Here is a 13,593-nt window from a genome sequence, read left to right as displayed (position 1 = left end):
GAAACACAGAAAACTTATTTGAAATATAACTAAGAGATCAGTCTGAAAGGCATAGATGATACTTGTAGGAGGCAAACAGTAGTCAGTGAGATAATGCTGAAAGAAGTGTTTGGGGGGCAGACTGTGAAAGTCAGGCTAAGGGTTCTGAGTTTGTCCTACATGTAATTGGAAACATTTGAAGGCTTTTTTTATTAAAATAAATAAATTTATTTATTTATTTTTGGCTGCATTGGGTCTTCGTTGCTGCGCTCAGGCTTTCTCTAGTTGTGGCGAGCGGGGGCTACTCTTCATTGCAGTGCGCGGGCTTCTCATTGTGGTGGCTTCTCTTGTTGTGGAGCACAGGCTCTAGGCGCACGGGCTTCAGTAGTTGTGGCACTTGGTCTCAGTAGTTGTGGCTCATAGGCTCTAGAGCGTAGGCTCAGTAGTTGTGGCACACAGGCTTAGTTGCTCCACAGCATGTGGGATCTTCCTGGACCAGGACTCGAACCCATGCCCCCTGCACTGGCAGGTGGATCCTTAACCACTGCGCCACCAGGGAAGTCCTCCTTTGAAGGCTTTTGTAGATGAGTATCCAATAGTCCGATTCCATGTCACAGAGATGACCTAAAGACTAACCCTTGGAACTTTGCAGTATCCCCAAATCAAATGTGAAAACAGTTAAATAGGAAAGTGAGAGTATCTGCTTGATCATGAAGATGCTACAATACAAATCATTATTCACCTTTAATGCAGAGTGCTGGATCTCAGCCATATGTCACTAGATAATGTACCTCCTGCTGATAAGATTGTTTAGACAAGGGAGAGCAAGCTTTGCCCGCAATATCTCAAGCCCTGTTGACTAGTCGTTGAATTCTGGGTTTTGCAACCTCCCTGGCCAGTTATACATCACATGGTAGACACAGAGCTTGCCTGAGGCTCCAGATGCTGAAGCGGCATGTCAGAAATTCTTTGGCAAGATATATACGACTTTTAATTTGCAAGAGGGATAGTATGTGTACGTGTGCATGTGTAATGTGTGGGGGGAGGATTTATGGTTCAGAATTCCAGACTGGGGAACAGTGTGAATTTCTGTGTGTAAATCTGCTCAGATATTTCACAGAAACCGTTTCCAGTGGGAACAAGTGATTTCATTATGTTTTTGTTCTTGCAGAAGCCCTAGTCATTGGCCAAAAGTTAGTACCCAAGGAAGGATAGAGGCGGAGAAACCATAGGCTATATATAAGGCTCTGTCCATGGTAGTTTGTATAGATTCTTCAGTTAAGGAAGTCAGAGTACCATGTGGGTGTTTATTCACCCACAAAGGGTTGTTCTGGAATTCTGGGAAAGAAAAGGCAGCTTTCTTGCCTTTGAATATGAACAGAGGCAGATTGCCCCAATTGCTGGTGACAGCCGTGAATCAGCCTTAGCATAAGCTGAGGCTGAAAAAAAATGTAGAAAAGGAGAGAATCAGGGTCCTCAAAGCCATGAGTCAGCATCTTAATCACCCAGCCCTGCAGCCTGACTTTCCTCTTGATTTCCAGTTAAGGGAGATAATACATGGATGTAATGTTTAAGCCAGCTTGAGGCTGTTTTCCTGTTACTCGCAACTGAAAGCATCCTTTTATTTATTTATTTATTTATTTAGGCCACGCCACGTGGCTTGCAGGGTTTTAGTTCCCCAACCAGGGATCGAACCCATGCTCCCTGCAGTGGATGCACAGAGTCTTAACCACTGGACCACCAGGAAAGTCCCACAAAGCATTCTTCTAATGCAAGAGATAAGTAGTATGAAATTGTCAGATGGTCTGACCTTTATCAAGACCAGGGCTTCTGAACCCTGGCATTACTGACATTATGGGATGGATAGTTCTTTGTCATGGGAGTTGTGATGTGCGTTGTGGGATGTTTAACAACATCCCTGGCCTCTACCCACTAGATGCCAGTAGGATCCCTTCCGCCCGTTGTGACAACCGAGTATGTCTCCATATATTGCCAGAGGTCTCTGGTGAGTAAAATCACCCCTACGGAGAACCATTGATCAAGACCAAACTTGTTGGCCTTCATCAGTTATATCAGTTTAGAGCAATGATATTCTTAACCAATCAAGCAATAACAAGCATCTATGGGACACTCGGTCTGTGTTCAGTAAAGGCAAGTTCATAATTATGACTCTCACGCCCAGCATGATCCTTATAATCATCAAAGAAAGATGCAATTATGTCACTCGCATCTGCTATAACTAAATGTGGTTATGGGCTTGGAATCATTTTACAAATTGCAAGGCATTTGGTAAGCTACAAAGCACTTTGTAATTATAAGAGGGCTTTATAAGATGCCAGATACTTTGGAAATGATAAAGTGGCTTATACACAAACCATAAAAGGCTGTAAAGGCAGAAATGCTTGTAAGTGTAAACTGTAAAGTACCTTGGAAAGGATATAGCACCTTATAAACTATAAAGTCTACTGTAAACTATGCTTATAAACTAAAAAGTGCTTTGTGAAATGTGTAGTACTCCGTAAACTACAAGAAAAGATTTAGGAAGGGAACACTTTAAATTGGTGTTACTCGGATAGAAAATTGATCCAGACATCTTAGAAAGATTTGCAACTTAAAAATAAAGATGCACTTTTTTTTAGCACCAAGAAAGTCAAAAAAGAAAAAGGAACTATCCAGCGTCTCTTTTTCCCAAAGCATGTATTTAGTTTCTTTCATTTATTTATTTTTATAGCAGATGAGTCATCATCCAGCTATTGGAAGATTCCATTGTGTTTGCATTGTTTCATTTGGAAAAGAAAGTGCTCCAGAATTTACTGGAATATGGAATTGATAAATACTAGTCAATCGGCCTTTGGCAAGCACTAAAGCGTCCACATTTCTGAAGATAAATATTTGGATGATAATTCTTATTTGGATTTTTGACATAGCTGCCCCCCAAGACTGTACTGTATGTTTTTGCCTCAGCCTGGGAGCGGGGAAATTACCTTGCAGTGAGCCATGGCAGTGAAACCTTGGGAACCTGGCGTTTGTCAAGAAGACTCCCCGCACCCCCCCCCCCACCCCCCCACACACACTACAACCGTGGAGGAGAAGAATGCCAGGCAGAGCTATCTGAGCATTCCACAGCCTAAGTTAATTGTTTCAGGAGCAGATCAGCCCCAGAACCATGGTGTATTCATACAGGATGGATCCCTAGAAAGAACCCAGATCAGTGATTCTCAAAGTGTATTCTCTGAAGCCCTAGAGTTCTATAGATCGACTTAGGGGTCCCCAGGAGGTGGGGAAAGATAAGAAATGAAGAAGCACTCTGCTTTGGCTGGAGCAGTTCCTCCTTAATCTGCGCTATAGAGCGCCATTTTGTATAAAAATGCGTCACGAATGAAGTATTTTGCAGAAATGCTTGTAAGGAAAACGTTGTTTGTCCAAACCCACCATTTTACAGACGGGGAAACTGAGACCCGGAGTTGTTACCTGTTTTGCCAAAGTTTTACACAGGTTGTAAAAGAAGTGAAGCTGGAGTCTGGGGTCCCTATGTCAATGGTGATGTGCTCTCTAACCCTGTTATCAAGACTGATGGAGGTGATGAAGAGACAGGCTTTCACGGTCCTCACCAGACCCTTGTAATTGACAACCCAGTGGCATTGTGGTTGCCAAAGTTTTTCTTTCCTTTTCCTGTTCCCCTTCAGCATTGGAAGGCAGATTTGTTTAGGACAGGTACAGGAACCCACAGAAATGTTCAGAATCTTTAAAAGACACGTGTCCATATTTGGGCGTTCTTCTTGAAGTATGAAATCCAGAGGGGATAGGGTGCTTGTGTTCTGGGGAGAAAAATAAGTAAAGCAGTGCACTACCAGATCTGTGCAGCCTCCTGGGGGTCTGCGCCTGCCCCCGTGACCAGAGGTTTCCATCTTGCCTCTGTGGCATACTGTCAGCAAGCCGGGAGACGTTTTAAATGGGACTGCTGTCTCCCCACCAATCCAGTGACAGATATGAACGAATAATATAAATTCTCTAGCCATTCCTTGGCATTTATTTCAATGTAAGTGTATTTTTTCCCAAGTATAAAGCCCAATAGTAATTTATCAAGAGACAAATCATTTTTTCTTGGCAGTGAAGTCTGCAAAATTCCCATTTTTAAGGCCTTAAATCTCCCTATTTTGACAGGAGCAAGAAAGCATTAGAAGCTTTGATTTAGCTGGATCATACAAAATAGTTTCCCATAATTATCCTTTGGGATGATGTATGCGTGTCTTTCTCCCCTTCTTATTAAACCCGAGGTCCCCATTTTTCATCCAGCTGTATTACTAAATTAAATTGCCTTTTGTTGTATTCAAGTTAAACACTTTGCCAAAAGCTTTTCTTGTTCAGGAAAATAACATTTACCCAATATGTGCCCGTGTTTTACTGTTTGAATTTACCGTTCACAATTGTTTGGTTTGCCGGTAATTTGAGGATATTGTTTAATAGGAATAATGAATCACTGTAATTTAGTATAGTATCTTGGAGTACAGTATCTAGGACGTAGGAAAGGGAATATTGAAGACCCATCACATGGAGAAAGTGATTTTTCCTACTGCAAAAGAAGATGGGGAAAAGGTTAGAAAAAGTTACTGGAAGACATAAACAGCTGTGAAGATGTTCTGCAGTCTCGCCTGCTTTTTCTCAAGTGGAAAACAAGCCTCCAACAGGGTGGGTTGGGTGGAACTCGCCTAATTTGCTCCTGATCAAGTTTTCAGAGAACATTCTTTTGTTTTAATTTTATTGAAGTGTAGTTGATTTACAATGTTGTGTTAATTTGTGCTGTAGAGAAAACTGATTCAGATATATATATATATATATATATATACACACACACACACACACATTCTTTTTCATCTTCTTTTCCATTATGGTTTATTATAGGATATTGAATATAGTTCTCTGTGCTATACAATAGGACCTTGTTGTTCATGATTCTGTATATAATAGTTTGCATCTGCTATTCCCTAACTCACAATCCAACCCTCCCCCACCCCCCTCCCTTGGCAACCACAAGTCTGTTCTCTATGTCTGTGACTTGTTTCTGTTTCGTAGGTAAGTTCATGTGTGTCATATTTTAGATTCCACATATCAGTGATATCATACAGTATTTGTCTTTCTCTGTCTAACTTACTTCACTTAGTATGATAATCTCCAGGTCCAACCATGTTGTTGCAAGTGGCATTATTTTGTTGCAAGTGGCATTATTTCATTCTTTTTGATGGCTGAGTAATATTCCATTGTGTATCTATACCACATCTTCTTTATCCATTTATCTGTCGATGGACATTTAGGTTGTTTCCATGTCTTGGCTATTGGAAATAGTGCTGCTATGAACACAGTGGGGCATGTATCTTTTCAAATTATAGTTTTGTCTGGGTATATGCCCGGGAGTGGGATTGCTTGTTCATGTAGCAACTTTTCTGAGGCACATGCATACTGTTCTCCATAGTGGCTGTACCAATTTACATTCCCACCAACAGAGTAAGAGTGTTCCCTTTTTGGAGAACATTCTTAATGAGATCTTCTTCTTCTCTGGGCTCCACTCAACCAGTCGTGTTCTGTTCTAAAGTCTTTGAGATGTGAATTAAGAAGCACTGAGTTCAAATGCAGACACTGATATTCGATCAGGACTGGAGCTAGTCATCTCTCAAAGTCAGGGTCTCAATCAGTCCCTCCCCAGCGTAAACTAGGAGCAAACAAGTCTGCCCTACTCACCTCCCCTGGTTCTTGCGGGAATGGAAATGAAACAGCACATACGCCCCTAAGAGAGTCCATTTAAGTTTAAGGGATCATCGTGATTACTATTAGCCACCACATCAAATACCCACAGGGGAAGAGAAGACCCTCCCTGAAGCCGCAGCTTCCTCATCTGTAAAAAGAAGAGGCTGAACTAGATGGCTTCACTTTTCTTCCAGATCTGCTCTGTTCTGACAGAATGACGGCACAGATTCCTTTAGGAATCCATTCAGGTGGTCCACCACCCCCCTCGTTCCTCCTATTTCCATTCAGTGCTGAGAATGTATGTTCAGTGCTTTTAGAATATTGGAAACTGATCACCGAGTCTCAAAGATGTACCCTCTCCTGCACGAGTTCCTTGGTATTCTTTGAACGTTTAACTTTCTTTCTTTTTTTGTATTGAAGTCAGATCAACCTAGGTTCAAATCCCAGCTCTGCCACTTACTAGCCACTAGGTGAAATTGAGTATGTTATGTAAGCCCTCTGAGGTTGAATGTGTTCTATTTTAAAAGAGAAATGAACTTTGTAAGACACCCACTGCCAGACGTAGGGGGTCAAGTTTAAATTAAACAACTTGAATGCATGTAACGTACAAACTCTCCACCCTGTGAGATGTGAAATTCCATCTCTTTCTGCCTGTCTGTAAAGGGGATGGGTCACTTAATGGATTCACGAGGCCTTAACATCAAAAATGTCTGCTTGGTGTGTAGAACATAAAATCTTAGGTCAAGAGAATGGGATTTGGAATGTTAAAAAGAATACCTAATATTGAATCCTAGGTTTATTACATTTGGTGTGGGCAAGGCATCTCAAGTCCCTGACTCCATCATCTTAATTTTAAATGGGTATAAACAGTACCTACATCATAGACCACTGTGTGAACTAAATGATGCAAGCTCTATACTTCACCTAACACAGTGTAAAATCTAGTAAAGTCTCAATGAGTGATCACTTTAACATTAGAAGAGAGGCATGTGCAACTTACACTGGACTTTAGAGTCAAGCAAGGACTGCATCTGAATCTCAGCGATGTCATAAATCAGGCACATAAGTCAATATCACCATTATTTTTTAAAACCTTAAAAAATGAGGCTAGTATGCTCATCGTGTGGATTTGTAAAGACTAAATATAGGGCTTCCCTGGTGGCACAGTGGTTAAGGATCCGCCTGTCAATGCAGGGGACACAGGTTCGATCCCTGGTCCGGGAAGATCCCACATGCTGCGGAGCAACTAAGCCCATGTGCCTCAACTACTGAACCTGCACTCCAGAGCCCGTGAGCCACAACTGCTGAGCCCGCGTGCCACAACTACTGAAGCCCGCACACCTAGAGCCTGTGCTCGGCAACAAGAGAAGCCACTGCAATGAGAAACCCGCCCATCACAACAAAGAGTAGCCCCCACTTGCAGCAACTAGAGAAAGCCCATGCGCAGCAACGAAGACCCAATGCAGCCAAAAGTAAATAAATAAATAATTTTTTTAAAAAAAAAGACTAAATACGGTAACTGAAAACAAATGCTTACAATGGGGCCATCTGGAGCCTCTCTGATACCCACTCCCTGGCCAGGAGGCAAAATAGGTTAAGGCTGCCAAGACAGGGCCAGAAGGACAGAGACTGACTCTTACCTACCTTGGCAGAGAATGAGGCCTGAGGGCAAAAATTGGGATCACACCTTGAGTCAATGTCAGGTCAAGCCACAGCAGAGTTTCTTTCAGCATGTTAGAAGAAAGGCAGGAAATCAGTGATCTATCCTTCACATAGAGAAGCTAGAAAAAGAAGAGGAAATTAAATGCAAAAGAAGCAAAAGAAATGGGGGGGGGAGGAAAAATAAACATTATGCATAAAATAGAAAACATTTAAAAATGAAGAAAATTAATACAAATTGATACTCCCCTAGCAAGACTGATCTAGAATAAAGAGAGAAAACACAAATGATCAGGATCAGGAATGAAAGAGAAGACACGAGTACAATCCTGCAGATATTAAAAGCACGATCAGGCAATATTATAAATATTTTTCTGTCCGTAAGTTCAGCATTTTAGATGAAGCTCCGAAAAACCAAAACTGACTGAAGAAATTTTAAAACTTGAATAACACGTTATCTCTTACAGAAGTTGAATTTGTAACTTAAGCAGCCTTCCCACAAATAAAACTCTAGGCCCAGATGACTTCACTAGTGAATCATAGTGAATATTTAAGGAAGAAGTAATACCGGTACTCTTCTCAGAATGTAGAGGAGGAGGGAACAGGCCTTGCCTTCTTTTATGAGGTCAACATAATTTTAATACCAAAATTTCATAAAGACATTACCAAAACAGAAAAAAATGACACACCCGTATTCCTCATAAACATAAAGGTAGAAATTCCTGATGAAATATTAGCAATGTAAATCCAACAATAATTTTTAAAAGTGTAACATATCTTAATCAGGTAAGGTTTATCACGGGAATTCAAGGTTGATCTAATATGTGAAAAACAATTAGTGTAACTTATCATATTAGCAAAATTATGGAGAAAATGTATATGAACCTCCCGACAAATGTAGGAAAGCATTTAACAAAATTCATCATCCATTTTATGATAAAAATTCTCAGCAAACTGGGACTAGAAGAGAATTTCTTCCGTCTGATAAAAGGCATCTACAAAAAACAAATAACATACACACACACACAATCCTGAGTATTAACATCATTCTCAGTGGTGAAATACTGAAACCCTTCCTCCTATTTCAGTATGTGAGAGATCCTCTCCAATGCAATAATACATGGAAGAAATAAAAAGCATAAAGATTGTAAAGGACAGAATAAAATTGGCTTTGTTCACCAATGATATTATTATTTACAAGATAATCCTAAGGAATCTACCAAAAACAAAAAGAAATAATAACCCCACAGATTTCAAGGTCAATATTCAAGAAGTTACGTTTCACAGACTGCCAATAAAAATTTGGAAAAGTTTTTTTTGTGGTACGCGGGCCTCTCACTGTTGTGGCCTCTCCCGTTGCGGAGCACAGGCTCCGGACGTGCAGGCTCAGCGGCCATGGTTCACGGGCCTAACCACTCCGCGGCATGTGGGATCTTCCCAGACTGGGGCACGAACCCGTGTCCCCTGCATCGGCAGGCAGACTCTCAACCACTGCGCCACCAGGGAAGCCCGGAAAATATTTTTTAATTCTATTAATTAATAACATCAAAAACTGAACCTCAACTCCTATCTTACTTCATACATAAAAATTAATTTGAAATGAATCATAAATCCAAACATATAAGTTAAAATTTTGCAACTTCTAGAAGAAAACAATGGAGAATATCTTTAGAACCTAAGGATAAAGACTTCTTAGAGAAAACATAAAAAGCACTAATCACAAGAGGAAAAAATCTCAGTTGGGCTTCATCAGCATTACAAACTTCTCATCAAAGAACACTTTTAAAAATATAAAAGCAGCAGGCCAACAACTTTGAGAAAATACCTGCAATAGCTACATGAAAGAGGGCTTGCATCCATAATATATAAAGAAGTCCTATAACTTCATGACAAAAAGACAATACTTTTTTTTAATGGACAAAAGACTTGAACGGACACTTGACAAAGCAAAATATATGAAGTACATGGAAAGTTCAACACTTTAATCATCAAGGAAATGCAAATTAGTACCTCAATGAGAGATCACTGCATATTTACTATACTGGAAAGGCTGACCATACTAACTGCTGGCAAGGATGAGGATTCGTCATAGAATTCTCATACATTACTGGTTAGGATGCAATATCTTATGACCACTTTGTGAAACTGCTTGGCAATGTTTTACAAAGCTAAACATAAATAGGACTCAGCAATTATAGTCCTGGGTATTTATCCAAGAAAAATGAACACATACATCTTCAAAAATGACTTGTACTGGGGTTTTTCATAGCAGCTTTATTCATAATAGTCAAAAATTGAACATAACCCCAAATGCCCATCCAGCAGTGAATGGATAAACATATCGTGGGATATATAGCTTTGAAATTAAACTGTGTATATACATATATATATATATATATATATATACACACACACACACACACACACACACACATATAAAACAAAATATATGAAAATGTTTCAATCAAAAACATTATCTTGATTGAAAAATACAGATACTATGGTTTTATTATATAAATTTCAGAACAGGCAAAGTAAACTATGCTGATTGAAATCAGATCAGTGGTTTGGGGAAAAAAGAGGTGGAAAGGCTGCAAAGAGGCATAAGAGAAATTTACTGAGTGATGGAAATGTTCTATATCTTGACTGGGGTGGTGGTTTCATAGGTGTATGTATACATTGACCAGAAATTATTGAAGAGTAAACATATATGCATTTTATTGCTTGTGTGAGGGCAGGGTATATATGGAAAAGCTCTGTACTTTCCTCTTCATTTTGTTGTAAACCTAAAACTACTCTAAAACAATAAAGTCTTTTTTAAAATACTATGAGTAAACATATATAAACAAATCTGAAAAATAGAAATGGCAAAAATTCTTTCTAGAAGAAGTAGGAAAACTCATAGCATGAAATTTAAATGATAGTCAAAAACCATCTCCATTAGAAAATATACCAGGCCCTGTCAATTTTCCTCTTAAAAATGCATGTAAATTTTACATTCTGCTCCCTAATATAAACAGTTGATTAAACTGTTTGACAAGCGATAAGATGATGTTTTAAATTGTTTAATTCTACATATAATTACTCATGCTTTAGGAAGATGTGTTGTACTTATTCTGGAGTCTTGCATAATCTCAAATAAACCACCATATAGCTTCCATGGACACACAGCTCCAGCATGGTCAGGATGAAGTATAGATGATATTGGAGAATTTCATCCAGTTCAGCCTTGCAAGGTCCTTGCCAAGTTCCCCGGACAGGCCTCCTGGTCCACAAAATACTTATGCTGGGCATGTGAATCCACCAACACAGAACATGACTGACAGATGGAATTAGGCCCTTATTTGTGCTGAAAGGTGGGTCCAAGAAATGAATGGAAGTCTGTGCTAGCAGAGCAATTTTTTAATGGAATAACTCCCCAGCATTCCAGAGGAAATTGTGCCTATCGGCTCTGGTTAGGCATTCCAGGTTTTCATCTCACCAGCAGGCTGGACCAGGGGTTGGGAAAGGTGTTTGATCCACGCAGTGTATGGCATTTTGAACGTGGTTGTGTACAAACATGTGATTTTGTTTGCCGTCTGTAGTGGAGGAGTGTGTGTACGTCCATGTATAGTTGTGTATGTGGACATGAACGTTTCATGTACGTGTGTCCGTGTGTGCATGTGATGCAGGAGTGTACGTTTCTGTGTGTGTGTGTGTGTGTGTGTGTGTGTAATGGATACTCAGGATTCACAGAAGCAATTGCCTGCCTCTTCTAGAACGATGCTGAGTGATTCCACCCCTGACAGAGAGCCTGCATTTTCTCCCATCCCCCTCTATCTCCCAAAGATCTCTCGGGTGCTGTGGCCTTCCCTTCATCCCGAGGCTGACAGATCAGTCCCCTGAGAGCATTTTTTACAGCCTCCAGAAAAGCAGTGGACGAATCTGCACGAAACTGCCGGAAAAATGGACTACTTTCAACATGTCGGTGGTTTCCACAAGCTGATAAGCTGACACTCGGGGGTGCTGACTTAAAAATCAGCAAATTTTTATATTTCACGATGTATTTGGGCTTTATCAATGTCTCCTTGCCCCTATGTTCTTGATGTTTCATTACGCTCGCGATCAGTTCTGACAGCCTAAACAGAACTTGATCCGGACAGTTTATTTTTTAAATGAATGAGTCTCACATCTTCTGACATCCCTTTCCATCCTCCCTGAAATGTGCTCTTCAGCATCTGGCAGGCCCAGTTGTAGCTGCCAGAACTTTCTTAATTCAATAATCAAAACAGGTGCCAAAGAAGTAAATCGATGACTGTTAATTTTTCAAGTCCCACTCTTCCTTTCCACCTACCTAAATTGTTTGGAAGTGAATGTCAGCTCTCTGCTTGGCTGACTAAAAGTTATGGGCTCCCTGCATCAGAAAAAAGAAGTGAAGAAGGAAAAAAAAAATCCAGAACTTGATAGTCAGAAGTAATATTTTCAAACCTCTTCTTGAAATGAAGCTTGGCTTTATTTTATTCTTTGTTTAGAATGAGTGAAGGTTAGGCAGGCCGCAGAAGAAGCAAAAGAAACAAAATCAAACCGAGGTCACTTACAAAGGGCAATTCAATTTAGTCTCCCTTTCTCTCCCCCTTTGAGAAATGTAAAGCAGCCAAGTGAGTTGCTTTAAAATTAGAATTGGGGGCTGTAAAACTTTATTCAGTAAAGACAGTAAATCCTGAAAAATAAATTCCAGTTTTATTTTATGTCCAGTTAGGGAGTGAGTGAAAAGGAATGGAAGGGAAATAGTGAAGAAGGAAAGAAAAAAGAGAGAGAGAGAAAGAACACAGAGGAATCAGCGTTTCTGAGTAATTTCTATATGACAGGCAATGTTCTAAACATTTCACATGAGTTATCATGTTTTATCCAAGGAAGAAAGAGAATGATAAGATAAACAAAGGAGACAAAGAGAGAAGGGGAGAAATAGACACAGAAAGAGAGCCTGTGATAGGTATAGAGAGAAACACAGAAAGACAGAGAAACAGAAATACAGACAGAGTCAGAGAATACTATACAGTGATACCCAGAGAGACACAGGGAGAAACCAAAAGTCACAGAGACCCAGAAAGAATGACAGTACAGAGAAATATTGTTGTTTTGTTCCAGCTGCCATAATAGAGTACCACAGGCTGGGCAGCTTAAACAACAAAAATGTGTTTCCTCACGGTCCTGGAGGCTGGGAGTCCAAGATTAAGATGTCAGCAGGGTTGGTTTCTTCCTCTCTCCTTGGCTTGTAAATGTCCATCTTCTCCCAATGTCTTCATGTTGTCTTCCCTCTGATGTCCAGATTTTCTCTACTTATAAGGACACCCATCATCTTGGATAAGACCCACCCTAAGGACCTCTTGTTAACTTAATTACATCTGTAGGACTCTATCTTCAAACACAGTCACATTCTGAGGTACTGGGGCTGGGAACTTCAACATATGAATTCAGAGGGGACACAGTTCAGCCCATAACAAATACTAAGAGATGGAGGAGAGGACAGAGTAAACTAAGGCATACAGATAGGACGACCCAGAAAGAGAAAGCTGGAAAGGGAGGCAGACTAAGAGGAGAATTCTTGAATAACTTTTGAAGCCACTTTTAGTTGGGGTCCCACTCTTTTGTCTGCTTAGGCAACACAGTTCAGAGTTTTACTTAAGATTCATAAAACTGTGTTCTGCTCACTAATCATTTGTTGTTCACAGATTTCCATCAACTCTCATATTTGATTCCTTGGCCCCATCAAGCCCTAACCATTTGCAATTCTATTATTGCAATTCATTATTCTATTATCCCAATTTATGCTTCTCAATTTAACTTATCAAAGGAAAAACTTTGTTTATCTGATCATCAAATTATATATAAAAAGGACATCCCTGACTCCTAGTGGCAACTCACTTGAATTACAAGTATAGCATTTTAAGTAAATCATCTAAGCTTATAAACCCCCAAATTTAATATCCAATTGATTTAGCAATTTTGCTTCATGATAATCCTAAAGAACTCTCTACTCTTGTGTAGTTATTTCCAAGGTGTAATATTTTCAGTGATTTATAGGAGATATCCTACAGCACGATATACTATAAATATTTAGAATATTCTTGACCCTACTGTGTAATAGAGCCATTGACATCATATGATTAATAATCCCCCAGAGTAGAGAAAAAGAAAAACTGTCCTGTTTCCCATTTCCTTGGCTGGAAGATT

Source organism: Leucopleurus acutus (assembly GCF_964270905.1).
Source record: "Leucopleurus acutus genome assembly, chromosome: 16".
In the NCBI taxonomy this organism is placed as follows: domain Eukaryota; kingdom Metazoa; phylum Chordata; class Mammalia; order Artiodactyla; family Delphinidae; genus Leucopleurus; species Leucopleurus acutus.
Note: the sequence above shows the minus strand (reverse complement) of the source record.